Source organism: Phacochoerus africanus, chromosome 4, assembly GCF_016906955.1.
Source record: "Phacochoerus africanus isolate WHEZ1 chromosome 4, ROS_Pafr_v1, whole genome shotgun sequence".
In the NCBI taxonomy this organism is placed as follows: Eukaryota; Metazoa; Chordata; class Mammalia; order Artiodactyla; family Suidae; genus Phacochoerus; species Phacochoerus africanus.
In genome coordinates this window covers 15,948,988-15,968,146 of record NC_062547.1, presented here as the reverse complement: position 1 = coordinate 15,968,146, position 19,159 = coordinate 15,948,988, and the positions used below count along the sequence as shown (strand labels likewise).

The 19,159-nt window shown below is 36.3% G+C and overlaps 1 pseudogene; it reads left to right on the top strand.

Annotated features, from left to right (window-relative positions):
* The first annotated feature begins 15,985 nt into the window (after positions 1-15,985).
* On the top strand, positions 15,986-16,920 carry LOC125124089 (olfactory receptor 4C46-like; annotated as a pseudogene).
* The last annotated feature ends 2,239 nt before the right edge of the window (positions 16,921-19,159 follow it).

Below are 19,159 nucleotides of genomic sequence, written 5' to 3'. Positions count from 1 at the left end.
TGGGGTTAGTCTACCTTGAAGGGGAATTGAAGCCTGTAACAGAATAGAAGCCAAAACAAAACAAAACAAAAAACAAAAACAAGATCTTACATATAAAACAGGGAAAGTGTATCAATACCAGCATCATGGAAAGCAAACAAAAAAACAAATAACTTATCACCCAGAATATCTGAAAGAAAAATAATACAAAGTGATAAGAATGTGGAAGCAATATTTGTGTGGACTGTGAACTCCCTTCTTGCTTGAGATTCTCTCCCATGTGTAAGGCTGCCTAATGTTCCATACTGACCATTAAAGGGTCCCAGAGATAAAACTATTGGATCTCATTTGAGTGTCTGTTTATTTTCCACAGTTCTCAAATAAATGTGAAAACTTTTGGATCTGGATTCCAGGACTTTAGATGGTTGCCATTCATTTATGCCCTCACTCTAACTCTTAAGAAATAAGTAACAGGTTTCCAGAGAAAACTTTACACACTTCTTAAGAACACCAATTTTCTCTCTGAAATGAGTTTAACTTTATCCCAGGTCACACGCTGGAAGTCTGCCACCTGGCTATTTACACGACATTCAGCTTTCTCAGAAACCCAGGTTCAAGAGCAGAAAGGCGGACTCATTTGTGGTTGCAAGTGCAGGCAATACAATTCCCCACTCAAGAACGAGTGTTGCTCTATCATGTCGTCCTCCCCGCTATCTGCTTCTTAGACAAAGCCCTTCATCAAAAGAGATAATTAACTCCTGGGAGAGGAAATAGCAGCTAAAAACAAGATGCAGGAACCTTTGTGGAAAGCTCTTTCAATAGGCATGCCTTCAGGAGAAAATGTCATTTCTTCTTTACTGGACGCAGCAATATCCAACAAGAGTGGAAAGACCAACCTGAATGGTTACACCACACACTCTGCCTCCTGCCTATGGAACCAGAGCCAGCTAGAGAAGTCACTTCTCCGTAGTGTCCAGATGAATTCATTCTAAATTTAAGCCCAGATTTTCTGTGAAAACTATTCAAGGATTTAGGCCAAGAAGGAGAGATTTGGACTTACTATGTTCTTTTCTGTTGTGATGTTGAATTATCGAATGGTCTGTTTTTGAGTGTGTCCTATCTTTCATATTGAAAGGTACTTATCCCAAAGGAGGACAATGAAGGTGGTATTAATTCTGAACACCTCATCAATACCATAATATCATCAAGAACACAGGTAAGTTTTCCAAAAGAGCTGGTGCTTATTAAATTTGTTACTTTTTATATTAGGAATCATTATATCTCAACACTTTTGAAACCAGTTAATACATCATTTCATCTTCCCCCATTCTTCAAAAGATACTTGGTAATACCATTAACCTAATTTGACAGATAAAATTTGAGGTTCATAGAGATTAAAAATTTTGTAGGATCCAGCTCTCTAATACCCATATATCCCTCTTTGCCAGGAGATACTTTTTGAATAAGACTAATCATGAGAATAAAAAACAGAATTTAATACACTTCACACAAAAAAATACATACACAGACTAAAAGATATTAATTCATCACCCATTTATTCCAATCAGGAACATGGGGAATTCTTCCCCAGATCAAATGCTATGTCTCTGTGACGTCTTTAAAAGGAAAACTGGAGATGTTTCTTCTAGGTTATTGGACGGTTAAATATTTCTCTGTGTCTTTGCTCAAAATGTCAAGTCTTCCAAGTTTTAGGGGCACAGTAAAAAAAAATGTGGTCACGGTCCTTGGTGTGTCCACAGCAGGGTAGTGAATTGTTCATAGATGTTTCCTCAGTCAACACTCATAAGAGTGCATGGATGCACATTATCACTCTCATTTGGTATTGAGGAAACAGGGGTGTAAGGGGCCAAGAAATGCACCCCAGATCAGAGCGAAGCTGAACGTGCAGAAAGGCAAGTTCTAAGCTGGTGTCTTTGGAGTCTCAAACCAATATTCTCAACCAACTGGGACTGTCATTTCAACATTCTGCTAAAGAGTCTGTGGGCTTTTCATGCTTTGCAGGGAGACTGGGGAGGAAGTAAATGGGGATGAAGTCCGGACAAAGACAAAATGGACCTTTAAAGAAAGTAGTACTGCACAGTTATAAACATGTCTATCAATGAAATTGCTTCACATACACTTGCAAGAAGTATTAGAGCAATCAAATATTATGGTCATGTCAAAAGCAGCTTATGAAGCCACACTGTATGTTATCTAATAATAAATGACATTTTAAGAATAAGGAGACAGAAAGGGTAAGATGTATAATCTGAACTGATCTTAAATCTGCCCTTTATTAGGTGCTTGATTTGGGGGGAAGATTCTAACTTCTCTATGCTTCTACCCCCTATGTTCAAATAAGGATTAAAATGGTAGTGGCAATCCTCTTACAGGTTTGTAACAAGGATAAATAATCAATGTCCTAAAAACACTTAGAGTACAGTAAATGTTCATTTTTTTTAATTTTATGGAAGAAGAATTGGTTGAAATTGCTTTAGTTAATATCTCATTAGTATTACTATTAACATTAGTTTAAGAGATTCATGTAATGAGAGAAACAATACCCCGCAGAGGATGCTATATGCATGTCCATGGAAATCAATCACTAAAAGTAATATTAGCTATTTTAAAGTTATTGGATTTTGGAACCCCATTTATTGATTCTATTTCAAACAACTGTATTTTTCCATAACTTTCCCTTACCAATGCCATGGTATTTAATATCAACTATATAAACAGCCTGATAATGAAATTCCATTCCTGGCTCCCATTCCATCCTGAATCTCAGCCACTCATCCAAGTCAGACAAATATATTTACTAGAGTGCACACAAGATTCTCCCTTTTTAAAAATGCATCTTCGTACTTACACCATCTCATATTCTTAAACTTGCATAACATGCTGTGCACTCATATTTGAGTCATCTTCAGCAGATTGGAACATTTATTTTCCTATCTCAATAAATCTTATACGAATTTAGAATCCAGTAGAATCTAGGCATTGTTATTTATTAGATAGAGAGACTTGCTAAACTCAAGGCGGAGCTAGAAAGGGGACTTTTTTTTCAGGTAATTGGTTAACAACAACATGAGATACAAGGAGAATAGGAACAATGTGACGGAGTTTGTTTACTGGGACTCACACAGAATCCAGAGATGCCGAAAGTCGTATCATGTGGTTTTGATTATCTACATCATCTTCTGGGAGGAAATGTGCTCACCATGGCACCATCACTACCAGCCCATTGCTGAAGTCCCCATGTACTTCTTCCTGGCCCATCTCTCTTTTATTGATGCTTGCTACTGTGTCAGATGCCTAAATCATTGCAGATTCCCATGAAAGAAAACCAGCCTTTCAATGAATGCATGACCCAGATCTTTGGGGAACATTTCTTTGCAGGCGCTGATAACATTGTGCTTACTTCGATGGCCTATGACCGCTATGTGGCCATCTGCAAGCCCTTGCATTATACAACTATCATGGATTGGCAGCTGTGTTGGCTGTTAGTGGGAGTGTCATGGGTAGGAGGCTTTCTTCACGCAACCATACAGATCCTCTTCATCTCCAGACTACCCTTTGTGGTCCTAATGTCATGATCACTCTTATGTGTGATCTGAACCCTTGGGATCTTGCCTGCACTGATCACCACACTCTAGGGCTCTTGTTGCTGCCAACAGTGGTTTCATCTGCCTGTTAACTTCCTCCTCTTGATTGGCTCATACAGCATTCTGCACTTCTACGGACCAGAGATTAGAGGCAAGGCAAAAAGCCCTCTTACCTGTGTCTCTCACATCACAGTGATCGTTCTTATTCTTTGTCTCCAGCATATTTGGTACATGAGACCATCAGCTAATTTACCTGGTGATAAAGCAGTTGCTGTGTCTAACTCTATGATAGCTCCCTGTTAAATCCCTTAATCTATACCCTGAGAAACTCTGAGATGAAAAATCCATTAGGATAATTTTGTAGTAGGAAAGTAGATTTCAAGTGATCACATAAAAATACATGAGCCCAATATTCATGCAACTGATGAAAAGGTCAAAAGGACTATATTGGTAATCTCAGTAAAGATATCTATGATATAACAACAACAACAACAACAAAATCTAACAACCATAGATTCTTACAAAAGGGAGAAGAAAAGAGAATCTAACAGAACTATCAAGAAGATAGCTTGAGCAGAAAAGAACCCGGCGTAGACCAGAAAAGATGCACCATTTAGAAAAGAGAGAAGAACCTCGCCTGGCATGACTCAGCACATTGAAAGGTTTACAGAAACTGGGAGCTGAGTTTACTAGATTCACATTGGTGTATGGATTTCATAAACTTTTGCCAATAGAGAAGAGAAAAATGAAATGAACGTTCGACATTTGGGGTGTTTCCATGTCTTGGCTTTTGTCCAATAGTACTTTAGCAATGAGATTCCTGCGTGTAGCACTGAGACACTATGGCTAGTTACATTCTGACACGAGCATGATAATGGGAGAAAAAAGAATGTATACATGTGTGTATATGGGTCACATACTGTACAGGAAAAAAAACATGTATTGGGGAAATGACAATTAGAAAAAAACTGCATCTGTATGCAGTAGTAAGTACAATAACAATCCGAAAGGTAGGGACTGTTATTATCCTCATTTACAGGTGAGTCAAACAAAAACAAAGGGGAAGATCCAAGAAAGAAAGAATGACATAGCAGTAAACCAAATTTACCGACCTCTAGACGATGTCTTTTTGTGGTTTTGCTTCCAAAACTACATTTTTATTAACAGACCCCATGTTTCTGCCTGGAACCCAAGTCATTTATGAAAATGAACAAGCAAGCCTATAATCACCAATAATTATTTTTTTCCTTACGTCCACACCAGGTTATTATCTGACTATGATATACAGCCAGGCAATTACTATAGAAAGAGGTAGCATAATTTACAAGTTAGCATTTACTCAGAAAGAGATGGAGCTGGACTAAATATTTACCCATCTTTCTATCTGGTAAGCACATACACACAAAATATACTCATATGAATTAGGTATATGTGTATATAATTAGTTATATTTAATTAAATATTTAAGCTATCTATTCATTATATATAGACTCATTACAGGTTATATTTAAGTGTTATACATATAAAGTACTATTTTAAACAACTATGTATTCATATATATGATAAATTTCTAAAGGTTTTATAATAACTCTGCTTTATTTTTATGTATCCGAGTTAGTGGTAATATGTTGACTGTAACACCGCCAGTATGTAACTATTTAGGAATATAAAAGCAGGACTATATAACCCCTAGTGTATAAGTAACAAATGTTACTCATTTCTAAATTATTTTAGCATTAGGAAAACTCCCCTATTGTTCATGTCACCCAACACAGGACTCATAAACCATCAGAAAGAGGCATGATTTAAATAAAAGACTATTGAATGTCAGACGAAATTATGTAAATAAACAACCCATGCTCTTAAACGTAGCTGTAACAGTAATTGAAATAGACAGAGCTGTTGCATGTAGATGTACTTATTAATAAGCATAAAATAATGATACAGTCACTGTAAGTCAGACAAAAGGTAGAGAGATCTCACCCATTCTGCAAACGATTAGCTTCTAGAGTCGTCTAGTGCCCGTCACTGGGTATGATGATACAGTCAGTTATATAACAGTAAATTAGGAGTGTAGGGGAATTTTTTGTACTATACTTCCCAATGGATTTGTAAGAAGAGATTAAAAAATGAGCTAGATTGCAGGTCAGGGAAACCAAACTAAACAAAAGAATTGCATTTTGTTTTTTTTTGTTACTCCTGTGTAAGCTTGAAATAAGAGAAAATAACTGAAACTTAATATACCATCCTAGAAAAAAATCAGAATAAAAACTTTTCTTTTATGTATTGACATTCACCCAGTTCTTTAGAAAGATTATCATCTTATGAACTTTGGTTGTTTTTGTGACTTTTATTTTTTGTAAAAAAAGTTTGCTTTCTGATAACATTTTATTACAAAAAGCAGTTTTAAAAACAGTAGCTTTGTCTACAAAAAAGAAATTTCAGTGTTAATATATTCCATTCATTTTTTGTCCTCTTTCATTCAACAACAAATATTTTGAGCCCAAGTAATGAACCATATACATTGATAACTGGGAGGTCAGGGGTAAATAAAGGAAATCCCAATGATGCTTTCATGGAGCTCAGATGCACTGAGGGGACCCCCTCCAAAAGAAAGCCAGACAATTACAACACACTTGGACACAGAAGTCAAGCTATCTCTTTTATGGTGAAACTAACATTGTCCAATCTGTCCCCTCTCATAACCAAAAAAATCACACCATATCCAGTGGGTCTCATTAGTTTTTGGAGGCAAGGTATTTTTCATTTCACACTACTGCTTCGACAGGTCTCAGGTGACTCAAAATAATGCTGGTTTTGAGTGGGGAACAGAAAAATAAAAAAGCTCTACAACAGGGCGGAGGATGCCATGTAAGCTTTTCTGCCACTTGGGACAAGTGATCCAGTAGGTCTCTGTTGTTTGATGGGTCAGTGGCAGATGGAGTCTTTGGCAAGCCTCCTGGGTGAACTGCCATGGAGGCCGTTAGGATCGTGGAGCAAAATCTTGTCATCCTTTTCAATACCTACGTCCTTTTGAGAAATAGCTCTTGACCTACTAGTGGGCCTTAACAAGAGACTGAATGCTTAACCATGGGCACACCAAGTCACTATGCAACCTGGGCTGCCCCTCATGAACTTGGAGGTATCTGACCCATCAATGCCATACTGTGGGTGGATTGCAGCAGTACCCCAGCCACAATGGATGTGCTATATATGAGACATGGCCTAAGTAGGACATGAAGTCAAGGTTACATGGATAAGTGGCAAAAAGGCCCATGGTCCCCACTCATACTACACTCTCTTCCCTCTCCATGCCTGTCCCTATGGAGTCATGGGGATTTGAAAATGATCAGTTGAAAGAGGAAGCAGAGAAACTTGGGACTTGTATATAGACAGTTCTACCATGATAACAGGCAATATCCTGAAAGGTGAGAGCTGAGCAGGACAGCACACTCTGGAGAATCCCTGAAGGTCAGAGGTGATGCAAATGCTCCCAAAGGGTACAACAATCAGTGCACCTGGTTGTTCACTTTGTTGGGTGAGAATTGTCTAGATCTGAAATATATGCTGACGCATGTGTTTGGACCAATGATTTGGTTGGATTGTTAAGGACGTGAAGGAAGGTGCCTGAAAGATTGGCCAAAAGCAGTTTGGTCTAGAATGAAAAACACTTAAGTCCAAGTCATTTACAACCCCTACCCACTTGGATGAGGCACACGAGGCAAGAATCTCAGCAATCTGGACAGGTCAGGAGTTAGGAGAGTAGAGCATTCCAGATACCTACTTGCAATGGCCCTAAAGACTTGGAAGTGCAACAGTTCATCCGAACTACATTTAAGTATAACTAGGTTATGTGGAAGAATTCAAGGGAGACCTGAAAAAAGGCATTCTTGCATGGACTATAAGAAGCAGCCTGAAAAAGAACTAACGGTAAGTAACTAAAGAACCTTTATGAAAGTCTGAATACACCAACAAAGCTTTTGCAGTTCAAGAAAAGAAATAACTTCAAGTAAGACATATGGTGTCCTACCCATCCTTAAGAATAAGAGTAACTGTGGAAATGTTAAATCATTATGCATATTACCTCACAGCTTGATTATGCAAAGTATAATTTGAGGGGTTCAGAACCACATAAAATTATTGAAAGCAAAACATTAAAGGTAGTTAACGAATTTGGGGAGCTTAAAATGCTAACAGTACTTAGGAATTCAGTCAGAAAGAACTGGTGCATGTGAATGAAGGGACCACTGGCAGACCTTGAGGATATTTAGTGAATAGAGACAGGACACTAGGCACAGCAAACAGGGGCTGTGAAGGTTCTTCTTTCCTTCCAAGAAAACTGCAAAGTCAGGGCACATGCTTTTTCCCAAGGAACGAGTTCCAGACAAACCTGTAGTTACCTTCAGAGAGAAAAAGGACCAATATCTCCAACCCTCCTTCCCCATCAATAGATAATTTTTACACTGAAAACTATGAAACTTGAACCCACAACCTCATGGTTCCTAAACGGATTTCTTTCAGCTGTGCCATGATGGGAACTCCCTGAAAACTATAAAACCTTTAAGGAAATTAATGAAGACCCATAAGTAGAAACAACTCCGACATTCTAGTGGGCCTTAACAAAAATATAATATTCTTAGTAGAAAATTCTTACTTAACAAGAGACTAAATGCTTAACCATGGGCCACCAAGTCACTAGGCAACCTGGGCTGCCCATCATGAACTTGGTGTAAGCTGGATTAAACAATTAGTATAATTAAGACAATAAGACACCACAAAATAACCAGTAGTTCAATGCAATTCCTTTGAAGATACTAATAGCTTTTTTTGGCATAAAGAAAAAGTTGATCCTAAAATTCACAAGGCACTTCACAGAACCCCAAAGAGCCAAACAGTCTTGAAAAATAAAAAACAAATTGGGAGGATTCACACTTTTGTACTAAAAGCTACAGTAATTAAAACAATGGTCTAGAATGAGAAGATAAAGAAAACTCAATTGGTATCAAACTGATATCAGAATATAAAAGAATAAATCAGAACATGACCTCACACCATATATGTAAATAACTCAAAACAGATCAAGGAACTAATATACAACTAAAAATATAATATTCTTAGTAGAAAATTCTTACTTAAAAATCATAGAGAGAAATCTTTTTGATCTTGGATTAACCGATGGTTCCTTAAACCTGGCAACAAAAGCATAAGTAGCAACAGGAAAAAAGAACTGGACTCCATCAAAATTGAAATCCCTTGTGAATCAAGGGACAGTATTCAGAAAGTGAAAGCCAGAGAACATTGTTGGTGAGAATGTAAAATAATGAAAAGCTGTGAGCACACAGTTGGTGTTCCTCTGAAGTTAAACATAGAATTGCCATATGACCTAGCATTTCCTCTCCTAATAAATACTCAAAAGTATTGCAAACAGCTGTTCAAGAAAATGTGTAGCAATGTTCATAGCAGCACCATTCACAGCAAAAATAACAACCCAAATTTCTCATAACTGATGAATGAATAAAGAACTTGTGGTATATCTATAAGATATATTATTAGGAGTTCCCGTTGTGGCGCAGTGGTTAACGAATCCGACTAGGAACCATGAGGTTGCAGGTTCCATCCCTGCCCTTGCTCAATGGGTTAACGATCCGGCATTGCTGTGAGCTGTGGTGTAGGTCGCAGACACAGCTTGGATCTGGCGTTGCTGTGGCTCTGGCGTAGGCTGGTGGCTACAGCTCCGATTGGACCCCTAGCCTGGGAACCTCCATATGCCGCGGGAGTGGCCCAAGGAAATGGCAAAAAGACAAAAAAAAAAGATATATTATTAACCCACTAAAAAAGAATGAATTTTACCTCAACTAAAAAAAAACACAAAGATTTTTTAAACGAATTAAGTTGGATTAACAACATATCTGAAATTCTGGGAAGCAGTAAATTCTATAAATGGAAATTTGAACCATTTCATAGATATAAAATATATATAGTATTAATATATAATATTTATTGCATATCACATATACACCTAGTACATATATGCATTAGAAAATAACATCTAATATGGTTTACCAAAAGTTTTGACATATAGAGAAAATAAACTAAGAATAAGAGAAAATTAAACAGAAAATAAGTTGAAGAGAGAAAATAATGATGTGAAAATAATCATTGAAAAAATAAAAGAGAAAAAAGAAAAATCAATGAAATAGAAAAAGGGATTCTGTGAAAACATCAATAAAGCTGACAAGGCCCTAGCAAGAATTATAAGGAGAGGTGGGGGTGAGAACGAGGAAAGAAAAGAGAGAACAAGGAAGAGACACAGTACCCATATGAAAAATGAAAGCACATATAGCACCACAGATTCAGATTCTATAGGTATTAACCAAATGGCAAGAAATATGAACACATTTGAGCCAGAAAATTGACAACTTTAAAACCAAAAGTTGGAGTTTCCGTTGTGGCTCAGCAGGTTAAGAACTTAACATAATGTCCATGAGGATGTGCGTTCAATGCCTGGTCTTGCCCAGTGTGTTAAGGATCTGGCATTTCTGCAAGCTATGCCATAGGTTGGTTGCCGAGGTGGCTTAGATCTGGTGTTGCTGTTGCTGTGGCACAGGCCTGCAGCAGCAGCTCCATTAAATCCCTAAACCAAGATCTTCCATATGCCCCAGATGTAGAAGTAAAAAGAAAAAAAAATCTACAGGCTCAATAAATTCAACTTCTGAATTCTACAAAATATTTTTAAATAAAAGAATACAAATTCTACATAAATTATTTCAGAAAATAGAGACCACTTAAGCACATCATTTCATAAAGCCAGTATTGCAAAAATGCCAAGTAACATAGCAAGAAAGAAAATGACAGATATCTCTTATGAACATAGAGTTTTTAAACAATCTACCAATAAATTACACATGTAAATTTATTTAATAATTATTCACCATAGGCACATGTAGGTTATATCAGCAATAAAACATTTTTTTAATATTCAAAAATAAATCAACCATATTCACTAAAGTAACAATTAAAGAGAAGAAATCATATGACCATTTAAACAGAAGCATACTAATTGCTACATTTCAAATTAGATTAAGAATAAAAATATATTTAGCAAATGAAGAGAAGAAGGGAGTTTACTCAACCTGATCAACAGCATGTGTATAAAACCTACAGCTACCATCATACCTAATGGTGAATTCTCTCTCAAGACTGGAAACGAGACAAGTCTGTCCCCTCCAATTTCTGTTCTGCATTGTACCCTAGTCTCCAACCATGGCAACAAGAAAAAGAAATAAAAGATACACAGTTGAGAAAAAATGATGTAATATTATAAAAGCATATTTTGAGGCAGATGGAATCTTTTTTTTTTTTTTTTGCATTTTTAGGGCCGGCCTTGCAGCATATGAGGTTCCCAGCCTAGAGGTTGAATCTGAGCTACAGCTGCTGGCCTATGTCACAGCCACAGCAACACAGGATGCGAGCTGTGTCTGTGACCTACACTACAGCTCACAACAATGCCAGATCCTTAACCCACTGAGCAAGGCCAGGGATCAAACCTGCAACCTCATCGTTACTAGTTGGATTCATTTCTGCTGAGCCACAATGGGAACTCAGGGATGGCATCATCTTATAGGTAAAAAATATTAAGGCCTCTACAAAAAAATCAAATAGACCTAATCAATTGATTTAATAAGGTACAGGATACAGTGTCAACACAAAATATTAAACATATTTCTATAAAACAATGAGTAAAACAAATTAGAAACATTTTATGTAAAATGTTATTAAAACATGAAATTTGAAGGATATATTTTAAACATAAATTCAAGATTTGCATGTGAAAATACTCAGAAGATATTCCTGAGAGAAAGTAGACATGTAAGTAAAGCTAGATATATGCCTTGTTGATAGATTAACAGACTCAATTTGTTTACCATATCAATTTCTACAATTTCAGTAAAATTCCAATAAATATCTCACAGGATATATGAACAAGAAATATACAATTGTAAAGGAAACTGGGATGGAAAATCACTCTCAAAAAAGAACACAGTTGGAGAAATCATTCTACCAAAATTTAGGACGTATTCTAATATTGCCATAAACCAGGCTATGTGGTATGGAAACAGAACAGAATGTTCATAAATAGATCTGTCTATGAATTTTTTAAAAGATATCAAGGTCATTCAAGGCAGAAAGAATAGACTTTTTTACAACAAAAGCTGGATCAACTGGATATCCATATGAGAAAAAAAAAACCATGAACCTCAACCACCACCTAACACTATCCACAAAAGTTAATGTAAAATCAGTCGGAGAACTAGGTCAAGCCTAAGCCTGGAAAAATCCTAGAAGAAATATTTTTGACCTCGAGGTAGATCAATGTTTTATATAAGACACAAGATAACTAAAAAATTGAAACTTTTCAATAGTTAAAATCTTTTGCTAATCAGGTATCACCTCTATTACAAATGAAAAAGTAATCCAAAGTCTAAGTGTATACATATATATATTCAAATATATATATATTCAAGTCAACATTGTCTGTGTATATATATACATATAAATTTATGAATAAACTTTTGTAGTTAAATATATTTTATATTAGATATATATAGCATATACATGACAAAATATGTATATCTAGATTATTTAAAAGCCCTTAAACAATTTAGTAATAAGAAACACAGAAATCTTATCATTAAATTGTGCAAAGCATTTGAAAAGACACTCCCGGGGGGGAAAAAAAAGATGTACAAAGATATACATTTTTTAAAATGTTCAACATTAGTCATCAGGGAAAGTGAACTAAAACTTCAACAGTGTGGAGTTCCCATCATGGCTTAGTGGTTAACAAATCTGACTAGGAACCATGAGGTATCAGGTTCAATCCCTAGCCTTGCTCAGTGGGTTAAGGATCTGGCATTGCCATGAACTGTGGTATAGGTTGCAGACACGGCTCAGATCCTGCATTGCTATTGCTCTGGTGTAGGTCGGCAGCTACAGCTCCAATTAGACCCCTAGCCTGGGAACCCCCATGTGCCATGGGAGTGGCCCTAGAAAAGGCAAAAAGATAAATAAATAAAATAAATAAAACCTAACAATGTGACACTGTATACCTCCCAGAATAAGTAAAAGGAAAAAAATAACACAAGAATAAGACAGTAAGTGATAAGAATGTGGAACACTTCTTGTCTTCAAATTTAAAACCCCCCTTCTTGTGCTTAAAATACCACTCCACACTTTTAAAATTAATTTTATTGAAGAATACTTGATTTACAATTTGTGTTAATGTCTTCTGTACACCAAAGTGACTCAGCTATCTCTCCACTGTCTAATGTCACCAACGTTTCCTTGATAATCATCACTTGGACCCCAGAGATGACTTATCTGAAGTCTTTTAGAGTTTCTGTTTACTTTTACAGTCCCATGATCAATGGGGGAAAAAAAGGTTTTGGTATCAAATACTTTAAAACTATAGCCATTACTGTTATATACCCTCACTGCTTTGGTTTTTAGGCAATAGATACTAGGTTTCCAGAAATGTCTTCATGTGCATAAAACAGAAGTTCTCTCTCTGACATAAGTACACATGTGTCACACTCCCCCATGCTAGAACTAGGCCATCACTGCTATTTAAAATCATTCAGATTTCTTGGAAACCCAGGTTCAAGTGAGAGAAAGGGGAATTACATGTTTTGGTTGCAAAGGCAAGGGAATACAGTTCCCCACTCAAGAATGAGTATTTTTCAAACATGTCTCTCCAGAAAACCAAGCTGGCTTCTAAGACAAGCCTTTCCATCAAGGAAGATAATTAACTCCTGGGAGAGAAAATAGCAGTTATAAAACAAGTTCCATGAACCTTTGTGAAAAGTCTTCAAAGAGCCATGCACTGCCAGTGTAAATGCCTTTTTTGTTGTTTGCTTATCCAGAGTAAGATCCATTAAGGGTGTAATGAACCATTTGATTGTTTTCATCACACACTCTGCCTGTTATCTATGGGACCAGAGCCACCTATACAAGATCATTTTTCCATAGTCTTCCATACAAAGCCATTTTAATTCAACTCCCAAATTTTCTGTGAAAACTATCTGAGGCTTTCGGCAGAGGGAAAGATTTCAACTTACTAAAAACAAAACCTTACTTTTCTACTGTTGACTTTATATTGAATTATCTAAACTTTCTCTTTCTCTGTGTGTCATATCTTGCATACTGAAAGGTATTTATCTCAAGAGGAGGTCAACTTGAAGATGGAATTATTTCTAAACACCCTCAAGCATCACTAAATTCCATCACTAAGCCCAGAAGGTAAGTTTTTCAATAGTGGCAATGGTTATTAATATTGTTACTTTACATATATGGTAATCATTACATTTCATCACTTTTCAAAGTTAGTAATATTTTATTTTCACCCCATTCTTCAAAAGATAGTTGATCAATAACATTAACAATTTGACAGATGAAAACTATGAGGCTCATAGAAATTAAGAAATGTGTATGATCCAGATCTCTAACAACAGATACCCTTCTTTAATGGTTAAAACTAATCCTGAGAATGAAAAGAAAATTTAAATATACTTCAAAAACAGAAAGAAATGACATAAATTTAAATGATATAATGTATGAATCATCACGTGAATATGAAAAACTCTTCCTGGAATCAACTGTTATGCATAATATGAGTCTCTGTGGCTTCTTGAAAAATAATTTTGGAGACCTTTCTTCTGCAGTTGATTGCACTGTTAAATGTTTCTCTGTATTATTGCTCAAAAATGTTAGTCCCTCCTACTCCTCAGTGCAAAAATATTCATAAAATAAAGAAGGTTCTTTGTGTGTCCACAAGAACATGTAAATATGTTCACACATGTTTCCTCAATAAATATTCATAACAGCTTGGGTGGACATTATTTTTCTCACTTGATATCAGAGGCAACAAGGATGTAAGGAGCCAGGATATATGCCCTAGATCAAGAAGCTGAAAGTGGGGAAAGGCAAGATTCTTATCTAATCTCTCTGATAATTCAAAACAGTGTATTTTACCACTGAGATCACCATTTTCAACATTTGCAGAAAAGTCTGTGGGATTATGCTTTGGAGGAGAATTTGGAAGAGAAGAAATGAGGATGAGGTAAAGACAAAGATAAAATGGACCTTCGGTGAAACCAGTACCACATTGTTATTAATATGGGGAGATTCCAATATGCTATACTGTGTGTATACTTATGTGTATGTGTATCTGTGTGACTTTTAATGAATTTGCTTCATATATACTTGTCTCTGAAGGATTAAGTAATTATAGTTATTATGGTCATATCAAAAGGAATTTACTCATTAAGCATTGTTTATTTTAACATAACAATCTAGCGCATGGGTTAAGAATTTACAGGGAAAAAGAGATCTAATCTTAGCACACTGATCTTTATTATTGGCTTGATCTTGGGAAGAATCTTTACTTCTCTATACTTCTATTTCCTGATGAATAAATTAAGTATAAAAATGATAGCAGTAATTGCTTCATAAGTTTCTAATGAGAATTACATAACCACATACTTGCCAAAACACTTGGAACAGTCAGCACTCATTAAGTTTCAGTTGATATGCTCATTATTATTACTACTAACACTAACATTTAGGATTGTTTCCCATGTACAAAATAGATGAAATAACACTATCCACACAGGTTGCTATCATGTGATGATGACAGCAATCAATTATTAAAATGACTTTTACCTCCTATTATAAAGTTACAAGAATTAGGTATCCTGTTTATCATTGCATTACAGGAGGTCCTGTATCCCTTCATTTCTTTCCCATCACAAATGCCCTGTTACACATTGTATCAAGTATTTATAACAGTGATATTTAGATTCCCTTCTCTGTCTTTCATCACCTTATAGAACCTCAGCCCACTTCATCCAAGACAAACAAACGTCTTGACTGGAGTTATATCCAACATTCCCTCTTTCTCCAATCCCCCTTCATCCTTCCACTGGTATGCTCAATTACCTTTCCTGGTTTCCCCTTTTCTAAAAATAAAAAGTCCTTAGCTTTGAATTCATAACCTATTCATGTGATTTCCACCCCCTTTTCCCAGCTTATCTGGTACTACATGTGAGATCTACTGCTTCGTGTTAGGCACCGAGGCATTTCACATGATTAGGTCTGCACAGATGATTTCCTGCTTCTGTGATCACTAGGTTCCTCATGTTGAGAACTTAAACATTACCTTCCCCCAGGAAAGATTTATTTTCAAGAAATGAGAGGATTTTTTTTCTATGTCAAAAAATCATAAGAATTCAGAACACAATAGAATCTACACATTTATTATTTATTACACAGATAGGCTTCATGAATTCAAGGTTGCACTAAGAAAAAGTGACTTTTTTCAGGCAATGTAACTAACCATAAGATACATGGAGACCAGGAACAACGTGACAGAGTTTGTTCTACTGGGGCTCACACAGAACCCACAGATGCAGAAAGTCATATTCGTGGTGTTTTTGATCGTCTACATGGTCTCCATGGTAGGAAATGTGCTCACCGTGGTCACCATCACTCTCAGCCCGCTGCTGAAGTCCCCCATGTACTATTTCCTGGCTCATCTCTCTTTCATCGATGCTTGCTATTCCTGCTGTCAATACCCCTAAACTGATTGTAGATTCTCTGTATGAAAAGAAAACCAGTCTTTTCAATGCATGCATGACTCAAATCTTTGGGGAACATTTCTTTGGAGGTGCAGATGTCATCCTACTTACTGTGATGGCCTATGACCGCTATGTGGCCATCTGCAAGCCCTTGTACTATGCAACCATCATGAATCGGCAGCTATGTGGCCTGCTGGTGGGAGTGGTGTGGGTGGGAGGCTTTCTCATGGATTCATTCAGATCCTCTTCATCTTCAGATTGCCCTTCTGTGGTCCTAACTGTCATAGATCACTTTATGTGTGATCTGAATCCCTTTGCTGGATCTTGCCTGCACTGACACCCATACTTTAGGGCTCTTTGTTGCTGCCAACAGTGGTTTCCTATGTCTGTTAAACTTCCTCCTCTTGATGGGTTCCTATGTGGTCATCCTGAACTCACTAAGGACCCAGAGCTTGGAGGCAAGGCAAAAAGCCCTCTCGACCTGTGTCTCCCACATCACAGCAGTCATCTTATTCTTCGTGCCCTGCATATTTGTGTACATGAGACCAGCAGCTACTTTACCTATTGATAAAGCTGTCGCTGTTTTCTACACTATGATAACTCCCATGTTAAACCCCTTAATCTATACCTTGAGAAATGCCCAGATGAAAAATGCTATTAGGAAATTGTGCAGTAGGAAACTGATTTCAGGTGAAATATAAATGTGCTTATATTAGCACATGTGCTTAGAGCCCCAAGTTGACTGAACAGAGGCAAGGTTCAAAAGCACACTGTTGATAATCTCAGCAGATAATACCTATTTGCTGAGGTAAAGAAAAAAATGAGCTTTTCCAAGTTATAAAGTCTGCCAAGAGGGGAGAAGAAATGGGTACAAGATAAGTGTTAAAAACTAGCTCAGGACTCTTCTTTATGTATTTGAAAAACTCTACCAAATTGCCAGTGAGTTTCTCTAATTTCCTCAATGTTTATGGATTCAAAACCCTCATTAAACAAAATAAAATATACTGGAATTTTCAATAATCTTTATAACAACCCAAAGAGTTAGGCAGAACTATTATCTCCCCCTGATATATAAGGAAACAAACCCAAAGAAGAAAGCTCCAAAACAGAAATATCTAAGAATAACTGGAATCCAACTGAGTCTGTGACCATGTTCTTAACTGCTGTGATATACTGCAGCCAGTGATGATAGAAAGGAACCATGACTACTGGTTAATATTTATAAATATGCAGACTCTTCTGAAATACATATATGTGTGTGTGTATATGTGTGTGTATATATATGCATGAATATATATAGTATTATGTTATATATATTTTATTATATATGACTAAATTCTGGTGATGTTCATTAATAACACTTAGCAGTTTTATACATTATAGCTGACGGTTTTATGCGAACTGTAACACTGTTATATAATTTCTCTAGGAATATGAAAGCAATAGGCCACTTATATCAAATCATTAAGTAAAGAATGTTATACTAATTTCCAAATTTCTTGGTGCATTCAGAATCTTTTTGCATTGCACATGTAAATATTTTATGCTGATGATTAACCAGAAATAGGGACAATTCAAATAAAATATTTCACGACAGACTGGAATTTCAATTGATTAAATAAAGTCATACTCTATAAAGTACTTGCCTACTTTCTAACAAAAGTTTCTACAATTTGCACACGTCTGGCTCATAATAAAAACCAAATGGGAGTTCCATCATGGCTCAGCAGCTAACAAATTTGACTAGCATCCATGAGGATGCAGGTTCAATCCTTGGCCTTACTCACTGGGTTAAGGATCTGGCGTTGCCCTGAGCATGTAGGCGTGCGTTGCAGACATGGCTTGGATCCTGTGTTGCTGTGGCTGTGGAGTGGGCCAGAAGCTACAGCTCCGATTTGACCCTTAGCCTGGTAGCCTCCATATGCCATGGGTGTGGCCCTAAAAAGCTAAAAGCAAAAAATAAAACAAAACAAAAACAAATGAATATATTTAAATATACAGGAGGATGAATAAAGCTAATAAAATACAGGCCAAAAAAAAGTAGTACTGGTGATAAGGAAATTCTCTCTACCTTTATCTGTTTCAGAGTCTCAGATGAACTCTGGTTATATCTCTTTGGGAAACCATAATTTGTATTTAATCCTATTTAATCATGATTAAACTAGGAATAAGAAATAAACTGAAACTGAATATGGTATTATATGAATAAATGGTTTTCCTTATTATTCCCCCTGCTCTTAGCAAGTTTCATCACTATATGAGTGTGGGCCTTTTTTTTAATATCTCTGTTAATCAATTTGCTTTGGGTAACATTTTGTTATAAAAAGTTATTTTTTTAAATATGTAGCTTTATGTACACACAAAGTGATTTCAGGATAAATATATTCATCCCTTCCATACTAAATTCATTAAACAACAAATATTTTTGAACCCAAGGAATGTATCAGATATATTAAAAGTTGCTAGGGATTCAGGGTAGAATTGAAAAAAATAATCCCAGGGATGCCTTCTCAGAGCTTAGAACCATTAAGAGAATCACAAGGAGAACAGAAAGTAAAATACACCTTTATAAAAAGTAAGAGAGTAGAAGCACTGGTTGCTATGAAAGCATGCATGATGGTCATACAACAAACACCTGGGGATTTAGAAAAGACTGCAGGAGTAAAAGGTCTCAGAAAAATGGAACTCAAAGGGTAAAAAAGACTCAGTAGATTGAATAGACATCATTTGGAGCAAGACTGTTCTGAGGAGATGGAATATGTAACAAAGTTGGTGAAAATAAAAATGCAGGAATCCTAATAAATGTGACATAGCTGTGGATGTTAAATCAAATATTCATTCAAAAAGTACTTATTGAATGCCCACTGTGTACCAGGCACCATGCTGGACTCTTAGCTTATCAAGGGAAAATAGCAAGATATGAAGTTGAAGAAATCAGAA